At 44.2% G+C, this 15,440-nt stretch overlaps 1 long non-coding RNA gene across 3 annotated transcripts in view; it reads right to left on the bottom strand.

Annotated features, from left to right (window-relative positions):
- Positions 1-10,118, bottom strand: part of LOC140532379 (uncharacterized) — a 15,471-nt gene extending 5,353 nt beyond the window's left edge. For 2 of the 3 annotated variants that reach the window (XR_011976482.1, XR_011976483.1), the window contains exons 1-4: positions 9,956-10,118; positions 9,745-9,818; positions 6,510-6,839; positions 5,031-5,231 (exon numbers count right to left, since the gene is read on the bottom strand). This is a non-coding gene — a long non-coding RNA (uncharacterized lncRNA). The remainder of the gene's footprint in view (positions 1-5,030; positions 5,232-6,509; positions 6,840-9,744; positions 9,819-9,955) is intronic. The other variant, XR_011976484.1, reaches the window with a different exon arrangement.
- Positions 10,119-15,440: the final 5,322 nt, after the last annotated feature.

Genomic DNA, 15,440 nt, shown 5'->3' with positions numbered 1-15,440 from the left:
AGATAGATACATGAGAGAGAGATACATGAGAGAGAGAGATACATGAGAGAGAGAGACGAGAGAGAGGGAGAGAGAAAGGGAGAGAGACAGAGAGAGATGATAGAGAGGGAGAAATAGATAGATACATGAGAGAGAGAGAGAAAGAGAGAGAGATGAAAGAGAGATAAAGAGAGAGAAATAGATACATGAGGGAGAGGAGACTCATAGAAGGAGGGAGGGGGGGAGAGAGAGAGAGAGAGAGAGAGAGAGAGAGAGAGAGAGAGAGAGAGTTTTGCAAACTTTAAAATGCTCCATAAACACTCTTAAAAAGAATTACTTGCAACGGAGGGTGGAGGGGCTGTTGCAACCCCACCCATAAAGAGGCAGGGGCATCTGCTTCTGCTAGGTGGGAGGACAGGCAATCACCAATTTAAGGCTGGTAAAGATGGGCTGTAGCTGGTAGCCCTGTGATAAGGAGGCACACTTCATCCACATGTAGCTGGAAGCAGGGCATGAGGCCACAAACACAGGTGTCTGTTCTTGGTCTGTCCACATTTCTGTCTGGCTTCTAGGTGAAGGAGGCTGGAGATGAGGCTTCAACCCTAGTGAGGAGTTCAGGAGCACCATACATGCCAGGATGGGACTGAAAGAAGGCAGGAAGGAGGGAGATGCCCAGCCCAGACCAGCAGAAGCAGAGATGTAGACCCAGCCATCCCTAACCTTCATCTCACTTTTCCAAATGAACACCCAGCAATCAATGCTTTGCAGAACTTTGCTCAGGCTGAGCTCACCCTCTCCTGGGAGCAAAGTGGAGTAAGGGAGAGTGTGTCCCTGGGTGCTGGGAGGGAAGTGGAGTAACTTTTACTCTCAATAGAGCTTTGCAGCAAATAGCCCTTTGCAAGAAGCTAATTAATGGTAATTGGCTAAATGGGACTGGAACTCTAATCACCAGTGGTTCACAGTGGGGGAAAACACCAGAAGAGGGGCTCGAGCTGGAGGACCCCTGGATCCCTTGGGGGGATGGGTAACTGGCCTCCCTCTGGGGCCAGGAGAACAGAATGTCTCTGTGTACTGGATACAAAACTTGTCATTAAAGTCATTGCAAAATAACAGCACAGAAATGCCTGAGATTCAGCTTGAAAACTCCCCTTCAAAGCCGCTGTTCTTGCTGAATTCTGTTTACAGACTTTGGAACATCTGTGAGTAATTTTCCTGACAGAGCTCTTGAGGCTATTATGCAAAGTTACAAAGCAATTCTATCTACCCCAAGGCACATGCTGAAGCCAAAGGCTCAGTTTCTTTTGATTCTAACTTGGGATGACAAGATTTAGGAGCTGGGAGGGGTCTCAAAGGTCTTCTAGTGCAAGGATTCTTCCTTGGGGTCTGGGAACTTGGGTTTTTACAGATATTTTGATAACTGTCTTTCAATATCATGAGTTTCCTTGGTGACCCTTACATATATGAATTCGATTCTGAGGAGTCTTGGCTTCCCCAGGCTGTCCAAAGGAACTTGATAGAAAGGTTAACACCCTGGTTTTCCCTTTGAGAGACTGAGGGTCCATGGAGAGAAAGTGACTTGCTGGAGGTTACCCAGGTAACAAAGAGCAGAGCAGCATTCAAATTCAGGACATCTGGCTCCAGGCCCAGGCTTTTCCCAGCAGTCCTCATTAGCTCTCACCTTTGTGGAGAGTCTTCTGGCAATAACGTGACAATCTCACCTCTTTTTTCCCCCTACTCAATGGTATTTTATTTTTTCCAATTATGTGTAAAGATAGCTTTCAACATTCACTTTTATAAGATTTTGAGTTCCAAATTTTTTCTCCCTCTTTCCTTCTCCTCCTCCTCCAAGACAGCATGAAATCTGATATAGGCTATACATGTACAATTACATTAAACGTATTTCCACATTAGAATCAGAACAAAAGGGAAAAACCATGAGAGAAAAAAAGAGTAAATAGTATGCTTTGATCTGTATTCAGACTCCACAGTTCTTTCTCTGGATGTGGAAGGCATTTTGCCTTAAAAGACCATTGGGAATTTTTTAGATCCTTGCATTGCAATGAAGTTCTAAGTCTACCAGAAAAAAGTCCCCACACGCTATGGTTGTTGCTGTGTACAAAGATCTCCTGGTTCTGCTCCTTTTGCTCTACAGCAGATCATATAAGTCCTTCCAGGCCTCTCTGAAGTCTTGGTTCATCATTTCTTAGAGCACAATAGTATTCCATTACATTCATATATCATAATTTATTCAGCCATTCCCCAATTTATGGGCATCCCCTTGATTTCTAGTTTTTGACAACCATGAAGAGAGCTGCTATAAATATTTTTGTACATGTGGGACTCTTTCCCATTTTTATGATCTCTTGGAGATATAGCCCTAGAAGCGATATTGCTGGGTCAAAGAGTGTGCACATTTTTGTAGCTCTCTGAGCATAGTTCCAAATTGCTCTCCAGAATGGCTGGATCAGCTCACAACTCCACCAACAATGAATTAGTGTTCCAACTCTCCCACACCTTCTCCAACATTTATCATCTTCTTGTTTTGCCATGTTAGCCAATTTGAGAGGTGTGATGTGGTATCTCAGAGTTGTTTTGATTTGCATCTCTCAAATCAATAGTGATTTAGAGCATTTTTTCATAGGACTATAGATATCTTTAGTTTCTTCCTCTGAAAACTGCCTGTTCATATCCTTTGACCATTTCTCAATTGGGGAATGACTTGTATTCTTGTACATTTGACTCAGTTCTCTATATATTTTAGAAATGAGGCCTTTATCACAGACATTAGTTGCAAAAATTCTTTACCACTTTTCTGCTTCCCTCTTAATCTTGGATGTATTAGATTTGGTTATGCAAAAACTTTTCAGTTTTTGTAATCAAAATTATATATATATATATTGCACTTCATAATGCTTTCTCTCTCTTGTTTAGTCAGCTCCTTGTCTTTTCTTATAAAACAATAGCATTCCATTACATTCATATCCCACAACTGGTTCAGTCATTCCCCAATTGATAGGGATCCCCTCAATTTCTAATTCTTGGCCATCACAGAAAGGGCTGCTTAAATATTTTTGTACATGTGGGTCCTTTTTCCTTTTTTTTTGATTTTTTGGAATGTAGACCTAGAAGTGGTATTGCTGGATCAAAGGGTATGCATAGTTTTATAGGCCTTTGCGCATAGTTCCAAATTGTTCTCCAGAATGGCTGGATCCATTCACAACTCCACCAATAATGCATGAATGTTACAGCTTTCCCACATCTTCTCCAACATTTATCATTTTTCTTTTTTTGTCATATTGGCCAATCTGATAGCTGAGGTCGTACCTCAGAATCATTTGAATTTGCATTTCTCTAATCAATAATGATTTAGAGCATTTTTTCATATGATAGTCTTACCTCTTGACAAAGTATATTGGAGCCAAGGTCTGTGGTGGAGGCAGCACATTTTTATTCAGGCTACAAGTATTCATAAAGCACTTATGTGCTCCATGCCAGGGCCTGTGTGAATCTCTGGGGATTCTATTATAAGCAAAAAGAAGAAGATGACATCCTCTGTCCTGAAGACACTTATATTCTAATTGTCTTTTGCCAATGTGTGTCTTCATCCTTCATTGCTGAAGAAGAGCATGCCATCAGAGAAATAATGACATGACTTGCACTTGACTTTGTTTTGAGTGAGGGAGGGCTGTGCAGGTCACCAGCTTCACTTCTCCTCCAGACCCATCTGAATCCAGTGACCAGATATTCATCAGGATGACAGGAGATGACCCAGGATGAGGATTCTAAACCTGAAAGGATTTTATGGAAAAAAGATAAACTGTCCAGCGGGCTCTGGGGATTCCAAAGTGAGTCCTGGGGCAGGTGGGCTGTAGTGCCCAGAATGCCAAGGAGTGGCTGCCATCTTGAACAATATAGGTTCGTCCCTAGACAATTAGTTTTGCTGGCTGTTTTCCTATTAACTCTTCTTGGACAGAGTTTTTCTTCCAAACAGGGGACACTCACATTAACTCAGGGCTTCCATGAGGGTTGTCCTTGATACTTCTTTGCTATGTGGAGGTGAAGCATCATCCTGGCTTGCTGTCTCCAGGTGGCAGGCTCTAGCTCATCCTTGAAAGCTGGAAGGTCTTTCAGGATTGTCCTGGGATAAGCCCAGGCCCTGTTTCACAGGACCAACTCAACGGAGTAAGGCCATGCCCTGCCCCTGCTCCCTAGGAGGCTGGGCTTGAGACAATAAATTCTCAGGCCACAACTTCTCAAAGAGAGGCTATCCCAGTTCTTTATAGTCATTTGGGGCTGGGGAGGGGTCTTTAGAAGAAAAAAAAAACACCCAATAGCAAAAAAAAAAAAAAAAAGCTAAAAGTGACAGGCCTCTGTTGTGGGTGCTGCCATAGACTGGTCTAGTGGGTAGAGGCAGAGGGCCGAAGTTTGCCTTTTCATCCCCGTGTGACCTTGGACAAGTCATTTGACCTCCAGGTCTCTGTTTCCTCATCTGTAAAAGGAGGGGCTGGGATGACATCCTCCAGGGTCCCTTCCCACTCTACATCTATGCCCGATGTGCTATGATTTCACACAAAGGAAGAGATTGAGGTGAAGAGACAGGATGGGAGGCTGAGGATGGGGAGGAGAAGAGAGTACTTCAGGGCTTCATCTTGGGAAATATGCTTCAAGATCTAGAAGTGCCTGATGTGCACCCATGGGTGTCTCTCAGAGGAGAAGACTCTTCCCTTGGTGATGGGAATGAGCCTGAGCAAGCTCACAAGGACAGGCAGGAAACAAACAATTACTGGTGGGAAGTATTTCAGAGGCAGCCATCTATTTGCCAGGAGATGTCTTAGAGCCAAGTTAAAAATCCATCCCAAACGAGGAGCAAGGAGAGAGATGATAAGATATTGGGGTTCTCTGTCCTCTGACCTGTCTGAACACTCTCGAAAATGAGGACTGGACCTCCACAAAGGCCCTGATGGGGACTGTCATCATTTCTTAGCTTTTGACCAAACCAAGCAGTGGCAGATTGGGAATGTACCCAGGACCCTCCCTGGGCTCTCACTCACCTTGCTCTCCAGCAAAGGAAGGTGGTGGCCCAAAGCAGCCTCATCTCTTAAGGTAAGTTCATTTGAAAATCATTCCAGAAGAGGTCCCCAGAAGACTGCCAGCAGCATTATTTGACAAGATGGCGACAGTCATCTGCCAGAATCAAGGGCACATGGGTCAGATTCATAAGACCAGAGCCATTTCACACCTTCTGGCCTCACCTGTAAAATAAGAGAGGGAGAGTGCTTGTCTCTGCTGACTTTTTACATTCCATTCACCCCTAAAAAGGTATTCATTGAGGTATTCATTGAGGCTATTTCATTGGGAAAGGGGGAAAGACCTTGTAGAAAGCTTGGCAGGAGACCCAGCTGGGCCAGGTCATACTGAGAGTATTTATATATAAAGGATGAGGATGATGAGCCTGAAATGGAACGGTTCTGCTGGCCTTTAGAGGATTTAGAGGTGGAAAATACAGCAATTTGTAGCCCAGCTTCCTCAGTTTCCTCAAAAGAGAACAGAGACCCAGGGTCTACTCCCCTACCCCAGCTGTGGTGAGAAGATTGCATCACAGATTTGAAAGTGCCAGGCAAGTGAGAGCCTAGGATGGACCCTTGGGATGTTGTCCTGAGGGAGCTGGGAGGGGGCACAGCTGGGCAGGAGGCTCAATGGGGAGGGAGGACGCTTCTGAGCACGAGAGAAGAGAATATTCCCTGCTATGGACTCCCTTCCCCTTCTGAAATCCTGATAAGCCCCCAGAAGACAAGCCCCCCCCTCCCCATGAGTCAGCTCCCTTCCAGGTGTGTATCTGTGTGTGTATGTGTATCTGTGTGTGTCTCGCTCTGTGTGTGTCTCACTGTGTGTGTATATGTGTAAGTGTGTGTGTATATATGTGTGTGTCTATGTGTGTCTATGTGTATCTGTGTGTGTCTCTGTGTGCCTATGTGTATCTGTGTGTATCTCACTCTGTGTGTGTCTCACTCTGTGTGTGTGTATATGTGTATGTGTGTGTGTATGTGTGTGTATTTGTGTGTTTGTGTGTGGAGGCTAAGCTGCTCCCTGGGCCTTTGGAACATTAGAGGAAGTGAAGGATAACTCAGTGAGAAGACTGGGTGAAAGCTGTCTGGAGTCCAAAGGTGGCTTCTTGGAGACCCGCAGGCCCTGAAGTGGCCTTAGGGCTTCGAGGTTAGGAGAGTAACCACCAGACAATGGGTTGTGTTGTTAACTATCCCACCTTCCCCAAAAAACACAGGGAACAGGAAATGTGCAAGTGTCTACACACATGCCAACTTCCTCATTTCCTGAAAACTGTTCAGTCATCCCTGCCTGTATCAAAGGTGTCTCTAATAGAAATCCCAGAAGGAACCAGGCTTCAGTGGGGGCCTTTCCATAGCACTCCACCTGCCCTTGGTCACATCACAGACTAAACGCTGCAGAGACCACAAGACCCCCCCTCGCCCTCCACCATTTGACTCAGGGGAGCTGCAAAGAATGCTTTCTACCAAGTTGTGTGATGCATGCAGGCATCAGTCACCCAAGACGCCTTGACTGGACTTGGTCCAGTGATTGTCCAGTCTTGCCATCCAGAGGGTATAAACCAAGAAGCCAGGGAGCTTCATGCTGGCTAGGAGAGGTGGCCACCCCCGAAGGGTGACCTGAGTAGAATCCAAGTAGAAACTGGGCTCCCTGAGGACAGGAGGTCCTGGACATCTTCTGTTTGGGGTTCATGTGGTGTGAATTGCGTCAGGTTCCAGAATGCTGGGGGCCTCCTTAACTGGGCTGAGCAGGTGAGCTCCACAAGTATTGATTAAGCACCTTCTTCATGCCAGGCCCTGGCAATACAAAGACAGAAACAGTCAAGGGGCTTAGGGTTTACCCTGAATTTACACTGGAAGAACCAACTAGAAGACACATTTCCCAGACCGTGACATGCAGTGGGATGGGCAGACCATGAAAGACATCCATCATCAATATATGCCTTAAGTCACTTCACTCCTGTCGGCCTCCATTTCTTCTGTAAAATGGGGATCATAATGGAATTCTCCCCACTTGTATAAAGTCATAACTGGAATATTCTTCTGTAGCATATTATATATTCACACAATATGATAGTATATATTATAATAGTATACAATATAGTAATATAAATATAATTTATACAATATAATATAATAAATATATTTATATAATAACACAACATAATAATATCTATCTCCCTGCTTCTCAGGGTCATTGGAAGGATAAAATGAGACAACATTTATAAAGTGCTTTGCAAACCTTAAAGCACTGTGTGGATGTTACTAATTACTACTACCACCGCTACTACCACTACTACTACTACCACTACTACTACCAGTACTACCACTACTACTACTACTACTACCACTACCACTACTACCACTACTACTACTACCACTACCACTACTACTACTACCACTACCACTACTACCACTACTACTACTACCACTACCACTACTACTACCACTACTACTTCCACCACCATCACCACTACACTATTCAGAATATCCTGGAATCTCAGGGACAAGATTCCCTTGACAACACTTCCGACAAGTGCTCATCAGCCTCTGCTTGCAGACCTTCAGGTCCAGAGAGCTCAGGACCTGCACTATGCCACTTTGGGACAAACCCAACATTGAGGGAGTTTCTCCTAACTTGAAGCTCAACCTCACCTTTCTGTGTCTCCCATCCACTGCTCTCAGTTCTGCCAAGCAGAGCGAGGCTCATCCCTCTTCTGTGGCCTAGACCTTCAGATACCTGAGGCCAAGCATTCCATCACCCTCAACTCTCTTGTTCTCTGGGTAAACAACCCCAACTTTTTCAACAGATCCAGGCAGGACATGGTTTCCAGCCCTCTCACCATCAGAGGTTATCCTGGTGTTCTGGGATGGAGTACTGAAGCTGGAGTTAGGAGCACCCATCCCACCTGAGACACTCAACAGTGAGGTGACCCTTGATCAGTCCTTTCAGCCTCAGCTCCTTGGTCTATAAAATGGGGATACTGACCCCTCAGGGTCAAAGTCAAGTTGTTTGCAAATGTTAAGGGGTCCTATCCAAGGGCTGCCCTGTCCTCATCACTGGGTCTGCTGGTTTCTGCCCATGCTACCCTGCCAAAGTAGCCTTACTCCAAGGAGTAAAGTGTAGCACGTGGGACTTATTTCCTCTACATGAAGCATTTGTCAGATAAGTGAAGTCCCCTCAGTTGCTGGCTCTTTGTTACCTCTCTCTCTCTCTCTCTCTCTCTCTCTCTCACTCACTCCTATCTGTCTCTGTCTCCACCTCTGTCTCTATCTCTGTCTCTCTCCTGTCTGTCTCTGTGTCTCCATCTCTTTCTCTTTCTCTTTCTGTCCCTCTGTCTCTGTGTCTGTCTCTCCCCCTCCTTCCAGAAAATCTGAAAGGGGAAACTTTTCTGTATTCCATCCAAGTCAAAGTAATTGCAGGACACTATTTATTTCTTCACTATTTGGAAACACAGGGAGGGTCCCCTCACACAAAGCTTTGACCTTGACCTGGAAACAATCTCAAAGATCATACAATAGAATACTTCCATTCTTCAGATGAGGTGACTGAGGCCCATCAAGGTGATCCAACTTGCCCACAGTCACCCATGTATCAAGGTTCAGCCCCAGGTATCTTCTGATTCCACACCCAGGGCTCCTCCCAGTGTACCAAGGATCTCATTTTCAGTTCTGCAGATAGTACCTCTATCCCTTAGGGTCTGACCACAAGCTCAGAACATTGCCCAGTTTTTGCATTCTCTTGGCCAGTGAATAGGGTAGGGTCCCAATAGTGCTCCCGACCTCCTGTAGGAGAGGGAGGGACAGGGAAAGTTCCTTAAGTGGGAACATAGCTTGTGAGCAAGTCCTGGAAAAGGATGGGAGGAAAGCAGGCTGCCTATCCTACTTTAGAATGGGAAGCAGGCCCACCCCCCCCCCCCCCCCCCCCCCCCCACACACACACACACACACACTGAAATGAGCTCATTCCATTGGCCACTCTGGGATCGAGCAGAATATGTTTTCATATAAAAAGGATCTGTGGGCCAAAACGCCCTCCTCAGCCAGCTGGGCAGTTGGGCAGTCTCATCCAGAGCATGACAGGACAGATTCCTTATTCAAACCCAGGCTGTTGATGCCATGGCTGTGTCTAGGCAAACTCTGAGATTAAGAACATTATTTTCCAGCACAGATTTTTATATTGAAAGGTCTCTCAAGTCCAGTTACTTGAAATTCAGTTTAAAAATTCCATTAAAAGCAGTTGGTTAAGGCTCTGATCACTCTTTTGGGGCAAATGCACCCTGGACTGTCTTTGTTAAGGGAATGGCTGCCCCTCCCAGATGGCAGGAGGTCCCTTAAGGGCATAAAAGATCCTTATGTCTCTTAGTCTAGAGGAAGTATTGACAGACAGACAGACACAGAGACAGACAGAGGTAGAGAGACAGAGAGGGATAGAGACAGAGAAAGAGACAGAAAGGAGGGAGGGAGGAGAAAAGGAGAGAGGAAGAGGACAGGGCAGGAAAGAGGAAGAGGAGAAGAAACAGAGAGTTTAGTTTTCTGCCCCCCAAAAAAGCATTTTGTGAAGCTCATCAGAGATGATTCCGGGTCTGGGGTCTTGCCAATAGTTTTGAAAGCAGGGCTCCCCAAACACGGGCTGCTAATTATGAAAGTGGACATAGGCTACACACACATTTACACCCTCAACCTTCCCAGGGGAACATACCTAAGGCCAGGAAACTGGAACTTTGCCCCAGGGTGCTGACAATACTCAACTGTGCAGAAAGCGGAGCTGAAGCCCTAGTGAACAAGAATAATTAGTTCAGATAGAAAGTTGGTCAGACAGAAGGGTGGGGTGAGCTTTTCCTCTGTCCCACCCTGTTCCTCCCCAACCTGTCCCTTTCCCTCCTAGGCCTCAGCTGAGACCGACTTTGTACCTCTTGCTTGGAACTCATCATGGTGTTTGTCCAACATACCAAATCCTGGCCAACTGGCATTCCTGGGATGAGCAGAGGGTTCCAGAAAGAGGTCATACAGCCATCCTCATGTGAGGAGAGCTGTCCTGACTCTGAGGAAGATCTAGAAGCTTGGGGAGAGGCAAATGAGGTTTAACAGAAGGAAACATTCCTAGGAATTAGAACTGACCAAGAGTGAGGTCATAGTAGCCTAGATCTACATTTTTAGAGGTCACCAATGCTGACCAATGGAATCATTTTATAGACAAGGAAACTGAGGTCTAAGTCAAGCTAAGTGACAACCAAGATCACACAGGCAGAAATCAACCTAGGTTCTCTAGGCCCATCTGTGGTGCTCTCTCCACTGAGCTGCCCTGCAAGAGTGTGGAGACACAAGCCTCTTCAGGAGGAGGACTGATTTCAGAAAAAAGTTGTAAAATGCCATTGAGCAAATATGTTTCATAATAAAATACTGTTTAAAAATCAACCAAGTCCAACTTTATTTTTTAAAGAATAGATTTGGATTTAATACATTCTGAATATGTTTGCCATTCAAACAAAGACCAAAATAGCCCCCAATTAGAACGGAGGAAGAAGAGAAGAGAGAGTCTTCTTCCTTGTGTCCTCCCTGGGCACTACTGTCCTCATAGTCCCCTGGATTCTAAGCATTCAAGTTCCAGTTTACACTTGCCCACTCTTCCTCAACCTTATTCCTCCACTGGGTCAGCCTCCTAGAGACTGGCAGGGTCACGATAAGGGAGGGTCTACTGGCTCCTCATACCTGGGAGGCTGGGTCTAGAGCTGGCGCTGTGGAGGACAAAGTCGGGGTCCACAAAGGCATTGTTGAGCTAAATCAAATAAGATGATAAGGAAATTTATCTGGGGGGAATACAGGGCCAAGAATTTGAAGGGAAGTCATGAAAAGCGAGGAATGAAGGGGGCATAGTAGGACCAGATCTCAAGCTCCCTACTATGAAATGGGAATCATGAAACAACTTGGTGCTGCTTAAAAAATGAGAGGCCGAGTCACAGAATATCTAAGGCCCACAATCTGTGGAATTAAATAGATCTAGTAGCCTAGAATTGGATAAGTGCACAGACAGAGCTACTGAAGAAAGGATGGCTGGTGTACAAAACCTGCTGGGAAAGGAGTAAAGAAACCTGGCAGAAAGAAAGTTTACGCCAGCGTTTTGCCTGATATATCAAGATAAGCGCCATTTGGCACATGACTCAGATACAAAAAGTCACATTAGAGGAGTAATGAAGAAATTACCTGTCAGATCTGTGCATGGGGGAAAAGTTCAAAGATGAGACGGAGGGGATCACATAAGGGAAAATGTACAATTTGTTTAGATTACATTTAAAAAGATTTTGTACAAACAAAACCAATGCAATTAAATTCAAAGGAAAACTAGATAAGTAGGGGTGAAGATTTTGACCGTAAGTTTCTCTGATAAAGGTCTCATTTCTGAGATATGTAAAAATGAATTCAAATTTATAAGAAAGAGCCATTTCCAAATGATAAAGGGTCAAAGGATGGGAACAGACAGTTTTCAAAAAAAAAAAAAATCCAAAGTGGTCAGAGCCATATGAAAAAAGTTCCAAAGCACTCATAATTTGAGAAATGCAAATTAAAGCAGCTCTGAAGTTCTAGCTCACACCCAACAGATCGGCAAAGGAGGCAAACAGAAAATCATCAAATGTTAGAGAGGCTGACAGAAAGCAGGTCACTGCTGGTGAAGCTGGGAATTGGTCCAGACGTTCTGGAAATAATTTTGAACAATGCCTCTGCATGCTTACTCTTTGTTCAGTGACAGTGTTACTAGGCAAGTATCCCCTCAAGATCAAAAAGACAGGAAAGGACCCCTTGTGCATAAACCTATTTCTAGCAGCTCTTTTTGTGGTGGCAAAGAATTGGAAACCAAGGGGTGCCCATAGATTAGGGAATATCTGAACAAGTAATGGATATGAATCTGATGGAATACTATATTTTCAGAGAAACTTGGGAAGATTTGATGCAAAATAAAAGAGTCAAAATCAGAACCATTTATATAATAACAACAACGTAAAGAAAAGCTACTTAGGAAGATGTAACAACTCTGACCTATGTCATGACCAGCTCGGATTTCAGAGAACTATTGATGAAATATTCTGCCTACCTCCTGAACGTGCTGATAAACTTGGTGCAGAACAAGGCAGACATTTGTGGACTTGACTGTGTTTTTGTCATAAGAGTTTTCTTTTTCTTTTTCCCCCAAAGTTGGGGATGGTCTAAGAAAGCGAATAAGTATAGGGCTCTCTCCTCCCCACCCCCAAAAAACAAGGGAGAGAAGAGAAAACAGAAAGGTCAAAAAGAACCACAGAGAAGGTGGATAGCTTTGAATACTATGTGTCAAATGTCTATTTAATAAGAGAAGCCCTACGAAATAGAGATTCTCAGTTTCATGGACCAGTTGCTCCTGGTCTGTGATGTGGAGAGACATGCTCATTTCATCTGATGTTTGCCAATTTCAGATAAAGAACAAAAAATATCAAGAAATAAAACAAAGATGATGAGTTATTTGGAGGGCAAGGTCAGTATGAGATGCCAGTGGACCAACCAACTCAAAATTCAAAATTTGTTGATGTGGGACTAGAGCTAAGCAAAGAGACAGTGGCTGGAGAAATTGAAATGGAATCATGTTTATAGAGAGCATAATGGCATCCATGGGAGCTGATGCAATCACCAAGTGAATGGATGTAGAGATGAGAAATGGAGCCACAACCAAGGGATAGAACTACAGTTATTGGTGCTTTGTGAGTGAAAATTCAGTAAAGGATTCCAAAAAGGATCATAGACTCCTGGCCCTAGTGCTAGAAGGGACCTCAAAAGCTATCTAGTCTAACTATGTTGTCTAACAGATAAGGAACCAGGTGAGATCCAGGGAGGTGATATGACTTTCCCCAAGGTGACATGTATAATAGGCACTGGGTGTGGTCACACAGATAGGAGAACTTAAAAGAGGTGTGACACAAAACTTACACAAAAGGAAAAAGTGATCAAGTGTCCAAGGTTGCAGGGAGACCAGGAAGAAGGAGTCTGAGAAAAGACCAGCAGATTTGGCACTTAAGAGATCACTGGATACTTTGGAGAGAGCAGTGTCTAGAAGTGAGATCATAGATGGGCTGGAAGACAGTGAGAGGAAAGGAAGTGATGGGAGCTCAAGGAGATATATACATATATTGGGTGTCCCCAAAGTCTGAATAGTGTCATGAGCATCTTTGTGCAGTTTTAAGCTGCTTAAAACTGCACTGAGATCTTTGGGGCACCCTATACCTATATAGAGAAGTCAGCATATAAGACTGACAAAAGTTGACTTGCCTTTCACTTTCCAGGAGCACACAGTGCACAAAACCAGGTACATACCTGTAGTGAGTGATATGGTCTCTTAACAATCTGAGACAAATGACATGGTTAAAAACACAGTCGCTTACTTGGAAAACAATGTCTTTTGTGTTTTGAACTGATTCTGCTTAGAATCATATTTAGTTAGTCATGCTTGTCTTCTGTAAAGTAATCCCGTAATTGTCCCCATTTAACCCTGGACAAAAGCCTTCTTTGGAGAAAAAGCAAACAAGGTTGCCATTGGCTGTCCCCAACATGACATGGCATTTCTCTGGATGTCATTTGATTGTTATAAGTCATGCACAAATGGAGCCTGACCAGTTGCTCTTGCAGCCACTGACTGGAAGGAAGTGTTTGCAGTGCTTTTTTCTCCCAACAGATTAGGGAACCTGAAGATACTGTGGTTTATCTTTCCCATGTACATTTCTCTGATGGTGCTTGGAAGCACTTTACTGATGCTGAACCACAAAACCTCCCAACAGCTCTGAGGCATAACAAAGCTACTCAGGATGCTGCACTGACAATATCATCCTCCAGAGCATGGCCACCTGAGGCCCCTCAAACATAGACCCCTAAAAAAAGCCATGTGCTCCTAAGTGCACCTTGGTTCAACATCTCTTTCAAACCCCAGCTTGAAAGTTCCAAGGAATTTCTCATTTACCAGCCCAAAACAGGGCACCCAAGTAAATGCACAGGGAATTTAATTAAAACAATAACCAGGTAATTTACAAGGAAAATCTGTCTCTCTCATATCTCTGCTCCTTGGATCCTTTACCTATCAGAAGGAAAGGGAATATTGTTAGAAGAAAGATCACACGTAGTCCTTTCACAGTTGGGGCTTGGTCCCAGTGGCAATATATGTCCTGAGCAGCGTTGATGTCATCTACCAGCCCGGTGATGTAATCAGTAGGGATATTTTCTCCTCTATGCTGCCACCTTTTGGCTATCCCCTCAACTGCAGCAGCACTGCAGGGTCTTTTAGGATAGTGTAGTGCTGAAATGCTTGCAGCTCTTTTATGACTCAGCCCCCTAGCTATACCCAGCTAGCACAACAAAATGAAGCAACTAACAAGGATTTATTAAGCACTTAGGATGCACCAATGCTATGCATTCTCTTCAGGCATAAGTAGAAAGACCAAAAAAATCCTTACTTGCAAAGAACTTATATTCTAAGAAGGAAGACCATGAGAATTTTATACAGAACTACATGGGGAAAGAAAATAAATAGAAAAAAGAATAAATCCAAATAAATAAAAATCTGGGAGGGATGGCACTAATAGTTGATGGAATAGAATAAGCTTTGGACAGAAGATGGTGCTTGTGCTGAGTCTTGAAGGATCCTAAGAAGTAGAGGAAATAAGGGAGCACATTCCAGGCAGGGGGTATGGCAGATGCAAAGGCATGGAGGGGGGAGGTGGAGTGTCACTGGGAAAGAGAAGAGAAAAAGCCACTTTAGCTGAATTGCAAAGTATGGGACGGGGAAGGGAAATATGTCCAAGAAGCTATGAAGAATGTTAGGTCAAGTCCATGTTTCACAGGATGTTGCATTTCTTTCCACAACCCTCTGAGCAGGCCTCCCTGCTGCTATTCAGGTTGGGGTAACAAAATTCCTTTCAACTCCCACATGCCCCTGGCAGCTAGCACTGAGCCATGCAGATTATGCTTTAGCTTCCTTCATTCAAAAAGCCTGAGGAAGTTGGTGATCCTTGTCCTGCAGAAAATCACTGCTTTCCCAACAGTGATATTTCTCCCCTTGTGAATGAGCCAAATGAATAAGTTCCCTAAAGTTTAAAGGTTTAATAAAGATTAAGTATGTGACTAGCTCTATCAGAAAAACCTTGTCAAAATGGAGGGAGGATAAATGGAATATAAATGGAAGGATAAATATTGTCCGGCTTCCGGTCACATCCTTCTCCTCAGATCCTTCTGCAGTCACAGACTTTGAAAAGTGAAAGAGAGATTGCCAACAGTAGATTTCAGAAATGGGGAAAATGAGGCAGAGAGGTTCAAGGACATGCTTAAGGATCCTCAACTCCCATTCTAATCCATCCTCCCCTCCTCCACTGTCCTGAACCTCTGATA

This window comes from Notamacropus eugenii, chromosome 3, assembly GCF_028372415.1.
Source record: "Notamacropus eugenii isolate mMacEug1 chromosome 3, mMacEug1.pri_v2, whole genome shotgun sequence".
Classification (NCBI taxonomy): Eukaryota; Metazoa; Chordata; class Mammalia; order Diprotodontia; family Macropodidae; genus Notamacropus; species Notamacropus eugenii.
Note: the sequence above shows the minus strand (reverse complement) of the source record. Positions and strands in the feature narration are given on the sequence as shown.